Source organism: Notolepis coatsorum (genome assembly GCF_963971535.1).
Source record: "Notolepis coatsorum genome assembly, chromosome: 18".
Lineage (NCBI taxonomy): Eukaryota > Metazoa > Chordata > Actinopteri > Aulopiformes > Paralepididae > Notolepis > Notolepis coatsorum.
The window spans coordinates 89,907,794-89,932,218 of NC_140182.1; the positions used below are offsets into that span (position 1 = coordinate 89,907,794).

Consider the following 24,425-nt stretch of genomic DNA (forward strand, 5'->3'; position numbering starts at 1 on the left):
CCCTAGTAAAAAGTGACTATGGACAAAATTTGTCACACAAAAACAATAGAACGTTTTAGGTCACTGAAAACTGAGCTTTTCGAAAATGCCTTCCAGTATGGTGAAACTAAAGCTAAAGCTGAGCTTTTGGGAAATGTTAAAGGTGACATGCATTATAAATGTCATTTTTCAGTCTCTAGCATTGTATTATAGTAATAGGAGTTAGTATCAATGTGTTTTAGTGTCTAAATACCATATTGGCGGATTGCTCTGATTCAGCTCAGATCATTTACTGCTCCAGTAAATTAGGCCATCCTGATTTGAAGGCCTGAATGACGTTACTCAGGCTCTGGGTAGCAGACAGTGATGTGATTGGCTCTGTGGTTGTAGCTAATGCCCGCCCACAATCTACCTAGACTGACTACACAGCAGTGGAAACCACTTCCTCATACTGCGGCAGAGAAACCCACCTCTCTGCAAAAATGATGGTTTTGAGTACTTGATTCGAAATATAAAACAATGCATTTTTTTGAAAAAAACCTTACAGACGTCTTCAATAGACTCACAGGAATTGTGTAAAGTTGCCCAAATAGTGCTAGGAATAGCAACGCATGTCCCCTTTAAGATCATAACTAATGGCCCCTGTCCACACATATATAGATATTTTTTTTAATGCAGTATTTTCTCTGCAATCAGGACCACTGAGAGCTTCCTGTAGCTTCCCATCATGTAAGTTCAGGTAAATATTTTTGCATTGTTATGTGGCCCTAGAGATTCACCGTTGTGGATGTACGTGTGGACATGGCTTTTTAAAGCCCTTTCCAAATCCAGTGAAAAGTACCCAAATCCCTACTGCAAATCCCCTAATTCCTGATTCATAGCTGGGGTAAAGGATTCTGAAAAGTTACACAGTAAACTCTGGAGGATAAAAACAAATTGATAAATGAATGTGAGTAAACCACACACAAACAGATGATCCCAAACCATGTATGACCTAGGTTTTAATACAAATGCACGACGACAGGCAGGTTTTCACTGAATGACCAGGAGTCATTGGCTACTAGCACCACCCACTCAATATAGGAGAGAGCACACATAGCCCTACACAACAATAGAACAACACACTGTAGGTCGTCCCTGGAACCTCCCAAGGTAGTTTTAACCCACACAATCTGTCACAAGTCATTCATCACCTAGTCCTGGGTTTATCCGTTTGCCACTGCAGAAGGAAAACGCACAATATGGCTCTGCCCACTCCCCTGTGTAGCATCATGAGAGCTAAACAACAACAAGAGTGAATCACCAAGAGAATCGTGTCACAAATGGCGTCCTGTGTGAGTGGGTATTATAAGGGGGTAAAATGGCATATTGCGTTGAAGAAAAGAAAGATAAAGAAAGAATTAAATAAACATATGCCGCCAGAGGGAGGAGGTGTGATTCACCATAAAATGAGAGTGGTCGTGATGTTCCAATTTCCTAGGACGTCATGAATGAGACACGATGCAGGGATTGTTCTGAATTCCGCCATTTTTGTGTAAAAAATACTTTACTGTACTCTGCCTGATGTCAGAGTGGACTAAAAGATTACCTGATCGTCTGAAGGAGATCAGTGGCGGCTCGTGGCACAAATCTCCCTAAAGAGATGAATATATCCCTGAGGAGGTTCCAGTGTTTGAGAATTGTTTTGTTCTTAGAGAAGCTTACTGGATTAACACCATCGAACCGTATGGTATGAATGAATAAATTAATCTGTCTCGTCTCTTGTGATTGTTCTTTAGTATATTTATTTATTGCATGTGTATATGTGGTAATATGACTTTGGCTTTACTAAAATTACACACTGGCCATACCCCACCACCTGACTGTGATCTATATGGAGCGAGGGTTTAAACTTGTCATTCAAGCCTCGTCTTTTGTGGACTCTGAATAACTCTGTTTGCACCAATAAAGATTGCCAAATTGACTTGTGCAGAATTCATCCCTTACTTATTAAGATCACAGTCCCATGTCTGAGAGGCACTAGTTTTGCAAGGTTCACTCTCAGTCCCATGTCGGAGGGGCACTAGTTTTGTGGTCTAATGATCCACAATAGATAGTCTTACTGAGGTTACTGAGGTTACAGATCTCACAGTTATTATGCACTAGTCTGCTTTATGATTACATAACTGCATTGCATTTTCAACACCTCAACATCCCTCTCTCTCCCTCCCCCCTGTCGCTCTCTCTCCACTCATTTTCTGCTCTTCCATTCTTTCTTGCACACTCAATCACTCAAGCACACACGCAGATGGACATGTGTGACACACACACACACACACACCATCTGTTCTCCCTCATCTCCCTGACATGCGCTACTCCTCGGCTACCTGGCTCCAGTGTGAGCTATATATTTTTTTCTCTCTCTCTCTCTCTCTCTCTCTCTCTCCTCTCTCTCTCTCTCTCTCTCTCTCTCTCTCTCTCTCTCTCTCTCTCTCTCTCTCTCTCTCTCTCTCTCCTCTCTCTCTCTTCTCTCTCTCATCTCTATCTCTCTCTCTCAGCATGACGTAACATGACATGTACATGTTGCCCAAGCAAATTATTAATATTAACATTAAACATTCATTAGAAAACAGATATCAATATCAAAGTACAATATCATATATATTTATATGATATATATATTTAGTATTAGTGGGTAACGGCCTAATTCTGTTTGTATATTTCTTATTATGGCATAGAAAGCTGAAAGAGGTTACAGCCCTGACAAACGCCTCGCCCTTGGGTAAATAATTCTGTCTTTTTTACGCTGCACATTATTACCAGTCAAATTGAGCCAAAAGCCTTTTGGAAGTCAATAAAACAGGCATATATTTTGGTTTTATTCTCTCTCTATCTCTCTCTCGGCTACCTGGCTCCAGTGTGAGCTATTCTCTCTCTCTCTCTCTCTCTCTCTCTCTCTCTCTCTCTCTCTCTCTCTCTCTCTCTCTCTCTCTCTCTCTCTCTCTCTCTCTCTCTCTCTCTCTCTCTCTCTCTCTCTCTCTCTCTCTCTCTCTCTCTCTCTCTCTCTCTCTCTCTCTCTCTCTCTCTCTCTCTCTCCTCTCTCTCTCTGCCCTCCAGCGGCCTGTGTAGAGTCAGTGTGTAGAGCCCTGACCTGGATAGACCAGCCCTTAGGAGTAAAATTGTGCTGAGAGATGACTGGAGTGAGTCCATGTGATTGAGCAATGACTGGTACCTTGCTATCATGAAAAGACTCACAGAGCCGACCGTAGCTGCATGCTGAGCACAAGGAGAATGCTGATAGTAATGTACAGTTAACCTCCTACTGAAGTCTTGGGATTGTCAAGTGCTCCGTCATCTTAGATAAGGGAACGTTTACTTCACCCAAGACAAAAGCACAGAGATCTGTTTGATACCAACATGAGAATAAGGGCTCTCTTACATATCATTTAGCTCTCTTGTGTCTGTTCACAAGTGTCTGTACGAATGCGACCAAGACCCAGATAGCAGACTGACATAGAAACAACGTTGGATCAATGTTGAAGCGTCAATGTAACTAACTTTGAATCAACGTAGGTCTGATTGCAGATATTTAGTTGTTGACCTTGACTCAATGTTGCTTTTCCAACATTAAAAAAGATATGACGCAGCGCGTGTCCGAGTGTGTCTGTGTGTGTGTGTTACCTGGAAGCACAGGAGGCAAAGCAGCCTGCGATTCTCGACCAATAAAAAGTGTTTAGGGGCGGGACTCGGCCGCGTAATCGCTCAACTAGAGACACAGCGAGCGAATATTTGATTGGTGAGCGACATCGCTGCTCAGTTCGCTGTCGCTCGCGGCAGGTCAGGATAGTCTGATTGAAACGAATACATTTTAATCACTTTTTCTCGCTTGCTCGCTCGCGTCGCTCTATGTCAGGAAGGGGTGTTACTCTGCTATCTGGGGGATGAGATGGAAGTAAACGTGTCTCTTAGAGGTTTAGGACTAGGAGACATTATGAGACAATACTGAGGCTCAGTGGCTTCTCAGATCATTCACAAAATGGTCTCAACTAGGATATTTGTTGCTCCTATGGGGCCTTTAGGAACAATAATTATGTTGTTTATGTTTATTTAACCAGGAAAGTCCCATTGAGTAAGAATCTCTTTTCCAAGACAGGTTACAGCATAAAAAAGAAATACATTGTCACAGACAGAAAACACAAAAGGAAATTAATAATAATAACAAGCATAGCACATTTCCAAAGAGATGGAGTCAGGAGTCAGTTTCATAATCAGATACATTATTGACATCCTAAGGAATGTGTCATGGTTTTTGCCTTATTCCGTCTTCCTGTGAGGGATAGCTGTCAATCACTGGTCTCTGTGGTTAATTGCCTCATGGGTCGGCAGGTGTGTGGGCTTGATTGCACCTGATTCAGTGCAGCTGTGCCTATGGAAAGGCTGAGTCTATTTAAGTTTGAATCTCGGTGTGTTAACTGCTTATTAATTTCCTTGTGTTGGCTATCCTTTTGGTCAGGCTTATTATATTGAAGTGTAGTGCTGATCTCTGCCTTATTCAGCATTTAGCCTTCTTTGTAGCCATTCTTGTTTTGGGCTACTGGCTTTATTTTACACTTTGTTTTATAGAGGCTGAGCCTTTTAAGGTAGTGTTTCTTGTGTTTCTTTTGGAACTGTCTTTTGCCCACTACGGCACATAAACTCCCTTGGTGGAGGTTTATTGTTTTATGTTTTCAATATAAACTCTGTTTTTAGGAGTTGCCTTTGTGGCTTATTTATTTTTCTACAATACCTCTTCATTGAGTGTCGTCCCTGTTTTTTGGACTTGACTTATTTTCTTAAAGGGGAACTATTTTACTATTTATTTCACTATTTGGGCACTTTTACACAATTCCTGTGAGTCTATGGAACACCTCTGTAATATATATATTTTTTTATTCATTGTTTTGTATTTCTAATCAAGTCCTCAAAAACAGCATTTTTCTACCTCAAGATCTCGAGCCGTTTTGAGCCTGGGCTGCAGGGCGGTCCAGCCACTGTGTGCAGCTCATCTTCTATCTCAACATTAACATGCAGCGGTGACTATATGACATCACATGCACATTTTCAAACGACTCAGTTCAGTGAGGGTGAATATTGTGAGAGGAGAATTGGAAGAATGCGCCAATATGAGAATTTTGAGACATAGATCATATTAATATAAGTTCACATAGCTAGGAAACAATGCTAAACACTCAAAAAGGCCATTTATAAGATAGTTCCCCTTTAAATTAAATACTCACTTTGAGGCTTCCACCTGTAAATGTTGTTTTTTGTTGTTTATTTTTCCCCTTCTCCTTAATGTCTGCGTAAGCAGTTTAGTGGTTATTCGTTACATGGATAACTTAAAGAGTCCCTATTATCTGCACGTGACCCCCACACACACACGCAGCCCTTACAAAATCTCCCTCTAATTCTTTCATTTTTGGATTTTAAAGGCATTTCATGGATTAATTCACTGAGTCATTCTGCAAACGTATTCCAATCAGAGGGTGCAGAATACATGAATGCCCCTTTTTCCGATTTCCACACAGGCATTTGGGACAGACAGCATAAATAAGTCCTGAGAACGCAAAGAGTACCGTCTCAGCACTTTTCTGCATTATGAAGACACATAAGTAGTTAACCCATTGAATCCGGGAAACACATTTGTGTGTATGCAGGTTATATAATGCATTTGTAGCAGGAGTTTTAGGTCTGAATGGGTTAAGGGAGCAGACCAAAAATTGCCTTGTACATAAATGTGTACCAGTGCATGAGCCAGAGCAGGCCATCCTACCTTAGAGTATAACACTAACACCCAGCGTGAGTCAGAGCAGGCCATCCTACCCTAGAGTATAACACTAACACCCAGCGTGAGTCAGAGCAGGCCATCCTACCCTAAACTGAATCAAACCGCACTTTTTTACTCTAGCTAATCTATTCTATTTTATTATTTGTATTGCTGAAGAACTGTGATTTGCCTAACCTTGCTACCTCTCTATCTCTTTGTATTTACATTTTTAATTTTTATGCTCGCTTATGCCTGTATTTTTTACTGTTGTTGTATGTCCGTTCTATGTCCGACTATTTTTAAACTGAATCATTTTAAACTATTTTATTATTTGTATTACTGAATTAAACTGTAAATAGAGAGCCTATTAGGATGCTATATCCTAATGTGAAACACTGTGATTTACCATACCTTGCTATCTGTCTATCTTTTTTATGCTAGCTCATGTCTGTATTTTTTTACTGTTGTGAAGCACTTTGAACTGCAACCTCTGTATGAAAAGTGCTATACAAATAAAGTTATTATTATTAGAGTATAACACACAGTGATGAGCCAGAGCAGGCCATCCTACCCTAGAGTATAACACACAGTGGTGAGTGAGAGCAGGCCATCCTACCCTAGAGTATAACACACAGTGGTGAGTCAGAGCAGGCCATCCTACCCTAGAGTGTAACACACAGTGGTGAGTGAGAGCAGGCCATCCTACCCTAGAGTATAACACACAGTGATGAGCCAGAGCAGGCCATCCTACCCTAGAGTATAACACACAGTGATGGGCCAGAGCAGGCCATCCTACCCTAGAGTGTAACACACAGTGGTGAGTGAGAGCAGGCCATCCTACCCTAGAGTATAACACACAGTGATGAGCCAGAGCAGGCCATCCTACCCTAGAGTATAACACACAGTGATGGGCCAGAGCAGGCCATCCTACCCTAGAGTGTAACACACAGTGGTGAGTCAGAGCAGGCCATCCTACCCTAGAGTAAAACACACAGTGGTGAGTCAGAGCAGGCCATCCTACCCTAGAGTATAACACACAGTGGTGAGTCAGAGCAGGCCATCCTACCCTAGAGTATAACACACAGTGATGAGCCAGAGCAGGCCATCCTACCCTAGAGTATAACACACAGTGATGAGCCAGAACAGGCCATCCTACCCTAGAGTATAACACACAGTGGTGAGCCAGAGCAGGCCATCCTACCCTAGAGTATAACACACAGTGATGAGCCAGAGCAGGCCATCCTACCCTAGAGTATAACACACAGTGATGGGCCAGAGCAGGCCATCCTACCCTAGAGTATAACACACAGTGATGAGTCAGAGCAGGCCATCCTACCCTAGAGTATAACACACAGTGGTGAGTCAGAGCAGGCCATCCTACCCTAGAGTGTAACACACAGTGGTGAGTGAGAGCAGGCCATCCTACCCTAGAGTATAACACACAGTGATGAGTCAGAGCTTTACAAGCTGGAATGAACCTCAAGGAAGCATGTGGTAAGCAGTGTCGACCAATAAGAAGACACTGAGCAGTGTCGACCAATAAAAAGACACTGAACAGTGTCTATATCAGCAGGGTAAGCGCAACGTGATGCGTAAAGGAGGACCTCTCGTACTTCTCCTGAGATGGAAACAGGCTCCCAATAGGCAACAGAAATGTCCCTACTGGTAAAGTCAATGAAAGGACTGCACTTGGAGACAAGAAGAGCAGCTGGCATTAGATCAGACGCGCTAACCTAACCAGCCCTGTGCAGAGAGAGGCCTGGCTGGTACCTTACAGCCTTTTTCTGTTTTCCCTGCTAAATGAGGATTCTATTTTTACAGCGAACACATGGTGGTTATCATCATGTATTCCTGGCCTTCTATATACAGTATGCTCAAAGGACATACAGCCAGTGACTCAGAAACTGGAGAAAGATCATTCACACTGTGACCCCCCCCCCCACCACCATCATTAATGAAGATAAGCCAGCATGGTCAATAATATCTAGGTCGGAGTCAGTTGGGTAATGGAACATATGAGTTAGCATATATAAGTAATCTAACCCTCTCTCCATAGGGCTCAGGGGTGGGGGGGGGGGGGGTGAGGAGGGGGTGGAGATGCAGTCGTAGGTTTGTTAGAATGAGGTAAGATGGGGGGAAAAGGGTGGAGGGAGATGGAAACAGCAGAGAGGTGGCAAGAGAGAGAGAGTAAGGTGATGAGAGAGACCGGTAAGGGGCGGCGCAAGATGACACGTCAGTGACAGCCAGGTGAGGAGAACTGTAGCAAGGAGGCGACAGAGGACTCTCAAGCAGGTGGAAAGGGAGTGAGGGGGGGGGGGGGGGGGAGAGGCGGATAGGGAGTGAGGAGAGAGGATGAGTTGAAGGGATGATGGTGTGAGGATGTAGTGCAGACAGAAACTAGAAAGGTGCACTCAGTGGAGCGCAAATCTCCGCCAGGCAGTGTGGTCTAATAATGAATATGGCAATTCTAGGTTTCAAGCCAACATGGATTGTTAAGATTTCAAAATAATTTCACACACATGGTTCAACAGTGTTTACAGGTTTTGTAATGATTGGACAAAAATCCTTTTACTTATAGTCTGATATGTGTTATGCCAAGCCCATTGTTTTTCATTTGTACCACCCTCGGCATCCCCGGCCGCATCCTAAAAGTCTGTGCCGACCAACTGGCCCCGGTATTCACTGACATATTTAACCTGTCCTTAGAACAGGCTGTCATCCCCACCTGCCTGAAGAAGTCCACTATACACAAAAAATCCAAGCCTGCTTGCCTCAACGACTACCGCCCTGTAGCTCTCACCTCCATAGCCATGAAGTGCTTTGAGAAGCTAGTAAAGGGCTACATCTGCTCCTCCCTCCCCATCAACCTGGACCCCCTGCAATTTGCATACCGCCCCAACAGGTCCACGGAGGACGCCATAGCCCATGTGCTGCACACAGCAGCATCACACCTGGACAAGAGGAAGGGGAACTATGTGAGAATGCTATTCATCGACTACAGCTCTGCATTCAATACCATAGTCCCCTCCAAACTCATAGCCAAGCTCAGGGACCTGGGCTTGAACTATGACCTCTGCCAGTGGGTCTTGGACTTCCTGACGGGCAGACCCCAGGTGGTGTGAGCAGGCAACTGCACCTCCTCATCCATCACCCTCAACATAGGGGCCCCCCAGGGCTGTGTTCTGAGTCCCCTCCTCTACTCCCTGTACACACACGACTGTGTGGCTCAGCGGAGTAACAACACAATCATCAAATTTGCTGACGACACAGTAGTGGTGGGCCTGATCTCTGCAAACGACGAGAGGGCCTACCTGGAAGAGGTCAAGGTCCTGGCGGGATGGTGCCAGGAAAACAGCCTCTCCCTGAACGTCAGCAAAACAAAGGAGATGATTGTGGACTTCAGGAGGTCGGGGGTCAAGGACTACAGCCCCCTCAGCATCGACGGGGCACCGGTTGAGAGAGTGAACAGCTTTAAGTACCTCGGAGCCCACATATCCGAGGACTTGACATGGACCACACACATTGACAGTGTTGTGAAGAAGGCACGACAACGCCTCTACTTCCTCAGGCGCCTAAGGAAGTTCCAAGTCAGTCAGAAGATCCTTAAGAACTTCTACTCATGTACAATAGAGAGCATCCTGACTGGCAACATCACCTCCTGGTTTGGGAATAGCACTGCACAAGACTGAAGCAGACTACTACAAAGAGTGACACGTTCAGCCGAACGCACAATTGGAGGGGGGCTCCCCACCCTCCAGAACATTTACAACAAGCGGTGCAGGGGCAAGGCTAAGAGAATCATTAAGGACTCCAGCCACCCGAACAACTGCCTCTTTGAACTGCTGCGATCAGGCAAGCGATACCGGAGTCTCAAGGCGAGCACAGAAAGACTCAGAAGAAGCTTCTATCCCCAGGCCATCAGGCTGCTCAACGAACAATAAACACTACACAACAACCATCAAATGCACATAGCACACACATCCACACGCACACACCCACTTTAAAAAAACACACTGCAGCACCCACTCTCCACACTTTATATTTATTGATAAAGGATTTGCACTACAACTCGTACACCTTAATGTAAATTGTACCTAAATTGTACCTCATCCCATTTCTGCTTTGCACTATATAGTTTTGTATATTAGTACACTGCATAGTATATTGTATATTATATGGTAACTCAGTTACGTCTATTCTGCATCGAACATTGTACATATGTCTATACTGAACACTGTGACCTCATTTTTTACTTCTAATTTACATGCTATACTATGTTATTTCATACTTATCTTGTCTAGCACAGTCTCTGGAGCGTAACATTAAGAAGCATTTTGTATAAAAGTATTCTGTACTTCTGTATGACAACCAATGTTTCCTCTAATTATTTTTTGGTCTGAGCAAACACTCAAACCTCCTGAGCAGATATCAGCAACTACTGAGCAACATACGTCACCTGCCGATTAACCGGTTAGTTGATATGCGGCGGTTTGTAAAAAATCTGAGAATCTTAATTTCCCTTAATGTCTAACATAAAAATATATACATTTAGCTGATACACAGAGAAATAATACAAAAAGGCATATTATATTCCTTAATCAAATATTTATTTGACCATTGATTGACGATACAGAGCATAGTCCTTACTTTGGCGGCGGCGGTGTGAGTCGTGTCACTAACTTTTGTCTTTTTAGGAGGCTGACTCGTCATTATTTTATTAAGTGAATTATAATGCGACTTCAAGGGTGACCATATTGTGATTTTCTTTTAAAGAGGACACTCTGCCTTCAGCCTCAAGATACTTAATCAAAGTTTACTCAAAGATGCCTTATCATTATAATATATTTAAAGTATACCTCCTCTGTATGGATATAAAATTATTGTTTATATTATTTTATATAACAAAATAATATCTCTCTATAACCAAAGTTACTCAACATGCTGTATTATGCCTAAAGTAATCTATCTGACAAATCGCAAGAAAATAACTAAATCAACCTATGACAAAATAATATATATTTTCAAGTTTTACTGGACAAAATAAATAACAAGAAAAATATGATGTAATGTTCTAAATAATACCTCTTCTGTATTAGATAATCCAGCTTTAAAAAATATATCTTTATCTTTTCAATGTAATGTAAATTATAAAACAGTAACCTCACAAAGATACTAATTTAAAAGTGCACTATGCAGTTTCAGATTTGTTGCAATTAGTGTACTAAACTAATTTATTACACACATAATCCTTAGAATGATTGTATCATAAGCATCTTATCAAACCAAAACATAATTTTGAGGCATCAAAATAGTTTTAAATTATTTTCTTTCTCTCTCTGTATAGCTGCATTCTTCAATCAATTCGGTCAACTTTGCCATCAAACTCTCGCCTCGCCTGTTTGTAATGTTTTGCTGTGTCCATGTGAGCTTTGAGATCGCCAGCACCTTTATTAGACACATAAACATATGGTCAAGCTTTGCACGCGTTGCACTCCGCTTCCAATTAGTCTCGACCGGGATGATAAATTGGAAGTTTTCTCTGCAGTTCATCTGTAATGTACATTTTCGCGTTTGCATTGTGAGGAGCCAGCAATGCTGGTCGGATCTGGGCCCCGTTCCCCGTACCTGGCTAACTGAGTTAGCCGGATAATTTCCAGGATAGCCTGACTTAAGCCGGACCTTTCCATTCCCCAACGCTCGATTGTCTAAATCACCATGACAACAGATCAAAAAGTTTGAGCCTGGTCGAGAGCAGGGTTAACTTCAGTTAGCCGGATGAACCATGGCCACGCCCCCGCAAATAAATGACAGCTCGCTTCCTGAAATAATTCTCACAGTCTAGAGATCCCATTTATACCATTCTGAATTATGTTTCTGTGCTTCGTTTTCCTAGAGGGGGCTTTTGAAATGTATAATAATAGAACTAAATGCTGATAATAAATCATATTCAGCCTATAGATTTACTTTGTCCTAAATAAAATAATGCACGTCATATACGGCGCTCGGAGTCGCGATACACGCTGCATGTGGTTATTTTAATAACGGCGCATTGCAAATGTGAATCCTGCGGGGATATTTTTAATGAATGAAACCTATCGGCCGTTTGGCTCTGATTAGTTTCATATATTCTCCGCTGTAGATTTGCTTAACGGAGCGCCCGGATTGTGTTTCATTCAAGCATAAAATTGAAGTGTCTATGCGTGGATTGTGGTTTTTGTGTGATATTGTAACTGGGATTAAAATGTCTGATGAGATGCGCTGTTTGACGGATTTGAGAAATTGAATGAGCCGTTGACGTCACATTAATGCATTTGAGAATAAAGAGATAAAACTTCATTCAAAAGAAAAATATTCTAAACACGGGTCTCTCATCCATTAATGGATAAACAATAAATATATCCCGTCTGGCACAGTGGCGCAGCGGCTAGTGCACAATCCTGTCAACCGGGCGACCGGAGTTCGAAACCCTGCGTTGCCAATATAATTTTTTTGGAATATAATATTAATGATTATACGCAAAAGTAGCCTAGTTTTAAGTTAAAATATTATAAATCTACATGCATTGAGGATGTCATTCTTTATATAGCTCTCAACGTGCACCAAATTGAATTATTCCTACATTGCAAAAAGAAGAAAAAGACTAGAAGAAGTGGGATTCGAACCCGGGCCGTCTGCGTGAAAGTCAAAACCATAAACCGTCACACCACAGTGCAGATAAGTAAAATATCCACCATACATCAATCAATGGGTAAGAGAGCCGTATCCTTATTGTGAGGTTTTGTCCGCTGCTCACCAACTTTCTCTGTTTTCTTTAAGCCTACTGTTAGAAATTCCCTTCTCACTCACTCTCTCTAGCCCCCACCCTCTCGTTCTTTACTCTCGTTTACTCTCAGTGGCCACACCTGGACTATTATCAATTACCTCTCGCACCTGTGGTGGCAGGCTAATTAGTTCCCCTGTGGGCTTTAAATACCAGGGCTCTTCCCCTCGTTTCGGCGTGGGGTCGTGTTGTATTCATGCTGAGTCATATTCTCTAACATCTAGACTCTTTCGGGAGATCCTCTGGTCTACCAATGCTGTATATGGATTTCTCCAGCCTTGAGATGTTTTGCTCCAGCCTTCGTCTGCTGTCGCCGTAGCCTGTGGAGGAGACTGTTCTGCGCTCTCTGTACTTCCACGGGAGGCACCCCAGCGCTCCACTGCAGACCCCAGCGCAGCTGTTCGTCCTGACGCACATCTAGACCAACGCGCATCTCCCGGACCCTCGGGCTTGGCACGCTCTCCAGTCACCAGCGCGCAACGCGCATCTGCAAGGGCTTGGCACGCTCTCCAGTCACCAGCGCGCAACGCGCATCTTCAAGGGCTTGGCACGCTCTCCAGTCTCCAGCGCGCAACGCGCATCTTCCAAGGATCCTCGTGCTTGGCACGCTCTCCAGTCACCAGCGCGCAACGCGCATCTGCAAGGGCTTGGCACGCTCTCCAGTCACCAGCGCGCAACGCGCATCTTCAAGGGCTTGGCACGCTCTCCAGTCTCCAGCGCGCAACGCGCATCTTCCAAGGATCCTCGTGCTTGGCACACTCCTCCTCGCAGACGCACCCCGAGGCGTCTCTCGGTTCCGACGTGCACACCAAGGTGTGGCGCGCCACTCTGTTCCTCGGCTCCGACAGCGGCTACCCGGTGGACGACACCCTCGCCACCGCCGCTGTTCCAGCACCCTGTTCCTCGGCTCCGACAGCGGCTACCCGGTGGACGACACCCTCGCCACCGCCGCTGTTCCAGCACTCTGTTCCTCGGCTCCGACAGCGGCTACCCGGTGGACGACACCCTCGCCACCGCCGCTGTTCCAGCACTCTGTTCCTCGGCTCCGACAGCGGCTACCCGGTGGACGACACCCTCGCCACCGCCGCTGTTCCAGCACCCTGTTCCTCGGCTCCGACAGCGGCTACCCGGTGGACGACACCCTCGCCACCGCCGCTGTTCCAGCACTCTGTTCCTCGGCTCGGACAGCCAGCTACCCGGTGGCGACACCCTCGCCGCCGCTGCTGTTCCTGCACCATTACGCATACGCCTGGGTGAGTTTTGATTGTGATGTCACTCACCCAGCGTAATGCCTCTTGCCCCCGTCCCGCTGCGTTTCCTGTACCATTACGCATACGCCTGGGTGAGTTTTGATTGTGATGTCACTCACCCAGCGTAATGCCTCTTGCCCCCGTCCCGCTGCTGTTCCTGCACCATTACGCATACGCCTGGGTGAGTTTTGATTGTGATGTCACTCACCCAGCGTAATGCCTCTTGCCCCCGTCCCGCTGCTGTCCCTGTACCATTACGCATACGCCTGGGTGAGTTTTGATTGTGATGTCACTCACCCAGCGTAATGCCTCTTGCCCCCGTCCCGCTGCGTTCCTGTACCATTCCGCATACTCACCCAGCGTAATGCCTCCTTTTCTTGTTCTCACTTAGTTAGTAGTTTGGACATTTCATCTCCCACTCTGTTTTTGTTCTCACTTAGTTAGTAGTTTGGACATTTCATCTCCCACTCTGTTTTTGTTCTCACTTAGATAGTATTTTTGGACATTACATCTCCCCCTGTGTGTTTGTCACACGAAGATATTATTACTTTGTTACTTTGTTTATTTGGACTGTTCTGCATCTGCTCTGTTTGTTCCCTTTTGAATATTAACCCTCTCCTCTGTTCTGCAGAGCGGCCCAGATGTTTTCCCACCAGTCCCCAGTTCCTCCCTGCCCCCAGCCCGCCTCCGCGGGCCTCAGTCCCCTCTGTCCCTAGTTCTCCCCTTCTAGTTCCACCTAGTTCCTGGTCCCAAGTTCTCCCCTTCTAGTTCCACCTAGTTCCTTGTCCCTAGTTCTCCTAGTCCCCAGTTCTCCTGTTCCCTAGCTCTCCTTGTCCCGACATCTCCTAGTCTCTAGTTCCTCTGTTTCCTTAACCTTCCCCTAGCGTTCCTTTAATGTTTCCCCTAGCGTTCATTAACCTTCCCTTAGTGTACCCTTTTCCTGCCCGCCTCTTAAAGGCACCTAGTTTTTCCCCTCTTGTTATATTCCTGTATTTGTGTTCTCCCTTAAAGGGACAGTGCCCTTTTTTCCCTGTCTCTCAATAAATATCTGTTTCTTGGCAAACCATCATACCTGTCTTGTGTTGTGCGATTGGGGTCGGTTACAAACCATAACAGTACGACCCCACCAAATCGACGACCCCAGCCAGCACAGACGGTGTATGTTGAGTTTGCCTTTTTTTTTCTTGTTCCCTCTAGCTCCCCGGTTAGCTCCCCTGTTAGCCTGTTGACTCCCCCATTTGCTTCCCTGTTAGCCCTGTTTAGCTCCCCTCTTAGCCCTGTTTGACCCCCCTGCAGCTTGTTAGGCCTCTACTACCAGCATGGCCCTGTCTGCTAGCTTTGCCTCGGCGGCTAGCACAGCCTCTATGTTAATGCAGCCCTTACTGCTGGCATAGGCCCTGTAGCTAGCCATGCCCTGGCAGCTAACCCAGTCCCTCAGCAGAGCCCCAGTCTGCTAGCTTAGCCCCGGCTGCTAGCACAGCCTCTATGTTTATGCAGCCCTTGCTGCTGGCATGGGCCCTGTAGCTAGCCATGCCCTGGCAGCTAACCCTGTCCCTCAGCAGAGCCCCAGTCTGCTAGCTTAGCCCCGGCTGCTAGCACAGCCTCTATGTTAATGCAGCCTTGCAGCTGGCATAGGCCCTGTAGCTAGCCAGGCCCAAGCAGCTAACCCGGTCCCTCTGCATGGCCTCCACTTTTTTGTGTAGTTTATCCCACTGCTAGGACTGCCCTTTCAGCTAGCAAGGTCAGTTTATCTCCCACTGCTAGGACTGCCTTTTCAGCTAGCAAGGTCAGTTTTTCTCCCACTGCTAGGACTGCCTTTTCAGCTAGCAAGGTCAGTTTATCTCACACTGCTAGGACTGCCCTTCAGCTAGCAAGGTCAGTTTATCTCACACAGCTAGGACTGTCCTTCCAGCTAGCTTGTTCTCTCATGCTGGTCCAGCCCTGTCTGCCAGCCTAGATCCGGCAGCTAGCGCAGCCTCTATGTTAATGTAGCAGTACAGCTGGCATAGGCCCTGTAGCTATCAGTGCCTTGGCAGCTACCCTTTCCCCCTGCTAGCCTAGCTCGGCAGCTAGCGCAGCCTCTATGTTGATGTAGCAGTACAGCTAGCATAGGCCCTGTAGCTATCAGTGCCTTGGCAGCTACCCTTTCCCTCTGCTAGCCCTTTCCCGGTGCTACCATGGTTACCCCTTAGCTACCCTGCTTGCCCCTCAGTTCCTCTAGACCAGTTCCTCTAGACCAGTTCTCTAGACCAGTTCTCTAGGCCAGTTCTCTAAACCAGTTCTCTAGACCGGTTCTCTAGGCCAGTTCTCTTGGCCAGTTCTCTAGGCTAGTTCTCTGGACCCAGTTCCTCCTGACCCGGTTCCTCTAGGCCCGGTTTCCTCTAGGCCAGTTCCTCCTGTTGCCCCTCTGCTACCCTAGTTACCCCTCGGCGACCCTGTTTCTTTTGCTAGCCCCACTCTTGTGGTGGCTTCCCCTGCTGGCTTGGCCAGTACCTTTTGTTTTTGTCTTGTTTTGCCACTCTGTCTGTATTTGTTTTGGGTCGCCAGGTGGCTCCCGTTGAGGGGGGGGTACTGTGAGGTTTTGTCCGCTGCTCACCAACTTTCTCTGTTTTCTTTAAGCCTACTGTTAGAAATTCCCTTCTCACTCACTCTCTCTAGCCCCCACCCTCTCGTTCTTTACTCTCGTTTACTCTCAGTGGCCACACCTGGACTATTATCAATTACCTCTCGCACCTGTGGTGGCAGGCTAATTAGTTCCCCTGTGGGCTTTAAATACCAGGGCTCTTCCCCTCGTTTCGGCGTGGGGTCGTGTTGTATTCATGCTGAGTCATATTCTCTAACATCTAGACTCTTTCGGGAGATCCTCTGGTCTACCAATGCTGTATATGGATTTCTCCAGCCTTGAGATGTTTTGCTCCAGCCTTCGTCTGCTGTCGCCGTAGCCTGTGGAGGAGACTGTTCTGCGCTCCCTGTACTTCCACGGGAGGCACCCCAGCGCTCCACTGCAGACCCCAGCGCAGCTGTTCGTCCTGACGCACATCTAGACCAACGCGCATCTCCCGGACCCTCGGGCTTGGCACGCTCTCCAGTCACCAGCGCGCAACGCGCATCTGCAAGGGCTTGGCACGCTCTCCAGTCACCAGCGCGCAACGCGCATCTTCAAGGGCTTGGCACGCTCTCCAGTCTCCAGCGCGCAACGCGCATCTTCCAAGGATCCTCGTGCTTGGCACGCTCTCCAGTCACCAGCGCGCAACGCGCATCTGCAAGGGCTTGGCACGCTCTCCAGTCACCAGCGCGCAACGCGCATCTTCAAGGGCTTGGCACGCTCTCCAGTCTCCAGCGCGCAACGCGCATCTTCCAAGGATCCTCGTGCTTGGCACACTCCTCCTCGCAGACGCACCCCGAGGCGTCTCTCGGTTCCGACGTGCACACCAAGGTGTGGCGCGCCACTCTGTTCCTCGGCTCCGACAGCGGCTACCCGGTGGACGACACCCTCGCCACCGCCGCTGTTCCAGCACCCTGTTCCTCGGCTCCGACAGCGGCTACCCGGTGGACGACACCCTCGCCACCGCCGCTGTTCCAGCACTCTGTTCCTCGGCTCCGACAGCGGCTACCCGGTGGACGACACCCTCGCCACCGCCGCTGTTCCAGCACTCTGTTCCTCGGCTCCGACAGCGGCTACCCGGTGGACGACACCCTCGCCACCGCCGCTGTTCCAGCACCCTGTTCCTCGGCTCCGACAGCGGCTACCCGGTGGACGACACCCTCGCCACCGCCGCTGTTCCAGCACTCTGTTCCTCGGCTCGGACAGCCAGCTACCCGGTGGCGACACCCTCGCCGCCGCTGCTGTTCCTGCACCATTACGCATACGCCTGGGTGAGTTTTGATTGTGATGTCACTCACCCAGCGTAATGCCTCTTGCCCCCGTCCCGCTGCGTTTCCTGTACCATTACGCATACGCCTGGGTGAGTTTTGATTGTGATGTCACTCACCCAGCGTAATGCCTCTTGCCCCCGTCCCGCTGCTGTTCCTGCACCATTACGCATACGCCTGGGTGAGTTTTGATTGTGATGTCACTCACCCAGCGTAATGCCTCTTGCCCCCGTCCCGCTGCTGTCCCTGTACCATTACGCATACGCCTGGGTGAGTTTTGATTGTGATGTCACTCACCCAGCGTAATGCCTCTTGCCCCCGTCCCGCTGCGTTCCTGTACCATTCCGCATACGCTTGGGTGAGTTTTGATTGTGATGTCACTCACCCAGCGTAATGCCTCCTTTTCTTGTTCTCACTTAGTTAGTAGTTTGGACATTTCATCTCCCACTCTGTTTTTGTTCTCACTTAGTTAGTAGTTTGGACATTTCATCTCCCACTCTGTTTTTGTTCTCACTTAGATAGTATTTTTGGACATTACATCTCCCCCTGTGTGTTTGTCACACGAAGATATTATTACTTTGTTACTTTGTTTATTTGGACTGTTCTGCATCTGCTCTGTTTGTTCCCTTTTGAATATTAACCCTCTCCTCTGTTCTGCAGAGCGGCCCAGATGTTTTCCCACCAGTCCCCAGTTCCTCCCTGCCCCCAGCCCGCCTCCGCGGGCCTCAGTCCCCTCTGTCCCTAGTTCTCCCCTTCTAGTTCCACCTAGTTCCTGGTCCCAAGTTCTCCCCTTCTAGTTCCACCTAGTTCCTTGTCCCTAGTTCTCCTAGTCCCCAGTTCTCCTGTTCCCTAGCTCTCCTTGTCCCGACATCTCCTAGTCTCTAGTTCCTCTGTTTCCTTAACCTTCCCCTAGCGTTCCTTTAATGTTTCCCCTAGCGTTCATTAACCTTCCCTTAGTGTACCCTTTTCCTGCCCGCCTCTTAAAGGCACCTAGTTTTTCCCCTCTTGTTATATTCCTGTATTTGTGTTCTCCCTTAAAGGGACAGTGCCCTTTTTTCCCTGTCTCTCAATAAATATCTGTTTCTTGGCAAACCATCATACCTGTCTTGTGTTGTGCGATTGGGGTCGGTTACAAACCATAACACTTATTCTGTATAACAGTTGAACTAATTATTTTCGCTAGCAAGATCTCATTTGATTGTCCATTCCATAAACCTACCGCCAGCAGGCAAGTTTAAAGAAATATAATCTGATTGATTGGGGTAATGAGGGACTTAAAATTAGCCTATAGATTATGCATTTAACTTGTCGGCGAGGCTATTGAGCCGTACTGCAATCTGTTAATAAAGTTTTAAATCAATTAATCAATCAATGCCGTTAGAGAATCAGGATTTCTGCTCTCGATACTTGCTGGCTTTTCAACTGAAGCGGCCACGCGCACTTATCCTGGGTCTCAAGTCTGGTTCGAGTTAACGAGACTGAATCCACCTTCGAGGAACAGGAAAATCCCGGCTTCAAACATCGGGTTAATTGAATCTGGATAATGGGACTCTTGATCGACTTAGTTGAACCAGGTACGGGGAATAGGGCCCTGTCCACTTCCTCATCTGTTGTTTGTGTCTGTGTGAGCGTGCAGTAGCGCTGCCCACAAAGCACTGAAAGCGGGGCTTCTCTTGGTAACGTCACACGCAACAGGGTTAGGGATGTCCCGATCACATTTTTTTGCTCCCGATCCGATCCCGATCATGTGATTTTGAGTATCTACCGATACCGATCTTTCCCGATCCGATCAAAAAAAAATAAAAAATAAATATATATATATATATATATTTTTTATCCCAATTTCTCACATTACATTCACCCTGAATGTTGACGTTATCCAGGTGAAAAGTTAACTTCATTCAAGCGAGGCATTGCAATCCTTGACATAAATCATTTGATGTATAATTAAATCAAAGGAAATGCGTTTGGGTCTGAAGGCCCTCCCATAGTTGAGCGGACTGGACTCAGCGGAAGTCCACTGGACTCTTTGAGCTTTCATAGTCGAGCGGACCTCCACGGACCAATTTCCTACATGTCACGCGCCAGTTTACACAATTGTCCCCACGCTGTTCAACTTGTCATGTCGTCGTCATCCGATGTCAAAATAAAGAGTATGTTATCTCCGTTTCCAATATTTCGATAATAAAACAGGCAGTTTTACGCACTTGAATAACAGGTATATAGGCAGCGATGTATAGGCTTGAGGTGGACAGCGCGTGGTGCTGAAATGACAAACACGCATTGCATGAAATAAAAGCACCAGTTTTATTTCAAAATATTGGAAACGGAGATAACATTCTATGTTATCTCCGTTTCCAATATTTCGAAATAAAACTGGCAATTTTACTTCATTTAGAAAAGCCATTCAAACATCTCTCTTGGCACGGAGCGAGTGGTCAGAGTAAAATGCAGATCGGTGTCACATTAAATGCAGTTCGATGTCAACCAAAACGCCGAGCAGCGTTTTGTGTGACACCAAGTCAGCGGCGCGGACGGCCGCGCGTCAGAAAATAGGAGCTTCGCACTTGGACTCTGCTGTGGGTCTGCTGTCCGCTGAGATCAAAGCTCAAAGAGTCCGTGCGGACCTCCGCGGAGTCTGCTCTGTGTACAGTCTGCTCGACTATGGGAGGGCCTTGAGAGTGTGGCTGGTCTGCCGTTCTGATGCTGGATACTATTGGTTTGTTTTGGCAAAATTCTTCTGCTCTGTGTGACAATAAATAAATGAATGATGATATGCAATTTAAAACCAAAACTAAAGCCTCAGTATGAGTTTAAGACGTGAACATGGTCATGTTTGTTTAATTAAAAAAGAATAATAATAATTTTTTTTTTTTTTTTTTGCGTGACCGATTTCAGATGTGCCCGGGAGCGTTTTGCCATGTGCGCGCGCACGGGCGCACCTTAGGGGGAACATTGATGACAACTATTAAAAAAACTTGAAACTTGAACTTGAAACTCTAGTCATTGATTTTAATGAAACTTTCAGGGTATGTGTCAGGTACTCATGTGGACATATCCTGCAAGTTTTGCTATGATTGGCGGTTGTTGACCATGGTCTGTTTATGTGCAGAGCCACGCCCTTTTGAAGTTCATTGATCAATATTTTGAAAACACTATTACATATGAACAAGCATTATACAACTTTGAATACGCTTGTTCCAGTAATGATCCACAGACAATTTGGTAGCAATCAGACCTACAATTTAGAAGGAGCTGTCAAAAAAGTATTTCTCATAAAAGGAAAATAGTGGAAAATCCAATATGGATGTTATGGGATTTTGTAGAGTGAGGATAGAAGGATATCTGTACCAAGTTTAGTTGAAATCTGACGTACGATGTAGGAGTTATGACCTTTCAAATTTCAACATTTTGACCTTTAATTATATGCCATAAAGCTTAGGAAACACACCTATACAATGAGTTTAAACTCTTAACCTCTTAAGCACAACGGGCCTGGTACTGGTACGAGATTGATATCACGCCATAAATCCATCAATACAGAATGTATTAATTAATGTTGCACTTTTTTAAATGTAGCCAAGAGTAAAGACCCTAACCCTTTCAAAACAGCAGTCAAAGTGTATATTTTCAGCACTACGTTTGTTTACCAATGATTTTAACACTTTGGCTGCCTAAGGTTAAATTCATGATATACCATAGATTGCCAGCGCTATTTGTCTATGGAGAAAGTCCCCTTCTTTGCAGGGCTATAACTTTTTAAATTCTATTGCTACATTGCCATTATTAGGGCCCATTCAAAGTCCTATATGTATTGTTCATTGTGTAGCAACGTTAAACTTTTTCATTCACATATTCATAGTAAAGTATGGTCTAATGTATAAGTATGTTTTCATCTCTTTCTGCAGCTTTCTCCAGAACATGATATATAGCCCCAAATGCATTATATTGATGATGAAATACAGTTTGATGGCAATCAGCGCGATATAAAAAATTCCAACTAGACGTACTTCTAGAAGTTACTACACGTCATCTGATGTTGACCGGATGGGCGAGGGGGCGTTTATAATTCCGTGGGCAGCGTTATACCAATCATCTAATGTGGGTCAAATGTTGATAATAGCAGTTAGTATCGAAGACGGTAACGTTACACGCTGAAACTCACCCCAGTCTCCGCGCGCCGTTGGGCGATCATCGTCGAGTAGAAATCTTATCATTATGGGATATATTTTTACCCGGTCCATCTCCAGCTTGTATAATGGTATATACGTCCAAATCATGTTGTTTATCGAGTTATTGCCAATCGATCACCGTGTAGCGTGACGAGCCAGAGTCCCATGAACTATAGCGAGCGCCCGGAAGTACTACGGTCGTCATGACAACCTCTATTCAACATCCTGTTTGGCGATTGCGCCGATCGGCCACCAGATGGCGCTCCTGAACCGCCAGAGAGCTCAGTGGGTCCTGCTGGTGGATCTCAGGCCAGCGGAGGGGACATAGGAATCCGATCGCAGATTTTTGAAATATTGATATAAGGACGACGTAACGCGTCCTCCGGCAACTTTAGCATGGCCAGCAAAGACGTCTAAAGACGGGTCCCGGCACTCAAAGTGTTAAGTGTTATTAGTGAAATATGAGTTCATAGAAATCTCTGCGCATTGCACCGGAAAAATTATTTAGACACGAGAAGAAGCACTCATGAAATCGTTGTAGTCCTACAGTAAGAAAGAGGAGACCCTGGGTTTTCGATGAACGTCTAAATTTCATAAAACTACACTACCCATCTCACACCAGCCACCATTTCCCCTTCCAAATATTGACGTGGTTTTTGTGTTTATATCTCACGGGGTCGATCAAACCTCAACGTTATATACATAAAATACAAGAGGAGATTTGGCCCGATCCATATATGTATGACTTGGCCATAATAAGGTAATTTATAGGCCTGATATTCTATATTCATATTTCAAATTGCATGTGTCCGGATGGCAAAATTCAGTACTGTATCTACGAAGAAACCTGTAAATCATCTGCCATTTGTTCATTTGCTTAGATTTTTAGTACACTCGATCTCAGGAAGGTGCTTTTTCACTTTTGATCAATGTTAGCATGGTGTTATTCACCGTCAAAGATGGGAAAAAATCCAATAATAACAATAATTTATATTCTCCTTTGGTTCATTACAATTTACTCAAGCATAGTAACAGACACAATATTTCTGACACTGGGAATACATTCCCTGAGGTCCATAGATGTCCCTAGATACCAGGGACATGCAAATTGACCTTGTAGAAGTGGAGCAATCTTCCATTTACTTGGGTATGTACCTTAGGATGTATCTTAAAGGAACATGCCAACATTATGGGAAATGCGCTTATCGTTTTCTCCAGAGTCAGACAAGAAGATAGATACAGATGTCCTCTCTGTGCTTTCAGTAGAAAGATATCCAGCTGCAAGCTAGTATAGCTTAGCACAAATAAATGGAAGCGTATATGGACCAATAGCCTAACTGTTGGCCAAAAACCCTTTAAGCTAGGCTAGGTGGTCCATATCCGCTTCCCTCACGTGTACAATTTGATTTTGTAAATCCATCAGAAGGGACCATATGGCGACACAGTGTAAATGAATACAGAATTGCATAAGGATAAAAGATACAGTCCTTGGATTGAATCACATATCAAGGCAGAAAAAAACAGTACTGTAGGAATGGGTGGCCAAATCGGTTGCAGTTTATCACAAATGCTGTGCTTGTTTTGTTACATTCCCATATGTAACAAACATTCCCATGTCTGTGTCTTGTCTATTGGTCTGTCTGTTTAACCTATGACACGATAGCTTGTGCATTTCAATTTGGCCCAAGCCTGGTCGATAGGTTGACCTGCACTACCGATCCCCTCCTAAACCGCTCAAAGAATCGGTGACGCGGATCAAGGTCATAGTTTTAGCCATTGTGGTGACAGACAACATTTATGCCTGAGTGGGGGGCCATGAGCTACATGTAGGCCTATTGGGACTACATGATATGATAATGAGTTTCCTCACTGAGTCTACTTAGTATTCTCCTGGATATTCATGACTGGAGGGAAGATTTAGAGGTCAACATGTATGTATCTCTCTCTGAGTCACCTTTTAATTACATTTGCTATGACCCTTTAAAAATACAAACAAACTAGTTATTACTGCTTGATTTAAATCCTACATTATTAACCCTGCAGGGCTGAAGTTATCTGTTAGTAATCCTTGTGGAGAGCGAGGCAGCGGACCGTAGTGGGGGAGCATCTTGAATGGCATTTATACCTTGGACTAGGGTTGCTGGATTATGGCAAACATTATTATGGCACGATTATTAAACACAATTACTCACTGATTTGAGAACACTGTATGTTGATGACGACTGAATTTGTTTTACCTTTCTTCTCCAAAGGCTAGTTTTGGCATATTTCTCCAAGTTATTTTGAACCATCTATTTGTAACTTGTAGAAGAAGACCAACGGCTGCCTTTCTGTCATCTTCTACAAATTACAAATAGATGGTTCAAAATAACTTAGAGAAATGTGCCGTGGTTCCCCTCACCCCTCTCAAAACGAGCTGAAATTCTGTTTGTAGTGTACTGAAGTGAAGGAAGGGTGTGCTACATTTACAACACAAGACAAAAAAACCAACATGGCATGCACCACAATAATCGTTTCATAATCATGGGCATTTTTGTTACTCATGG

The 24,425-nt window shown here is 45.5% G+C and overlaps 1 protein-coding gene across 1 annotated transcript in view; it reads right to left on the reverse strand.

The window, feature by feature from the left end:
* Positions 1-24,425, reverse strand: part of tmem117 (transmembrane protein 117) — a 117,628-nt gene that overhangs the window by 84,381 nt on the left and 8,822 nt on the right. The gene's annotated exons all lie outside the window — the stretch shown is intronic.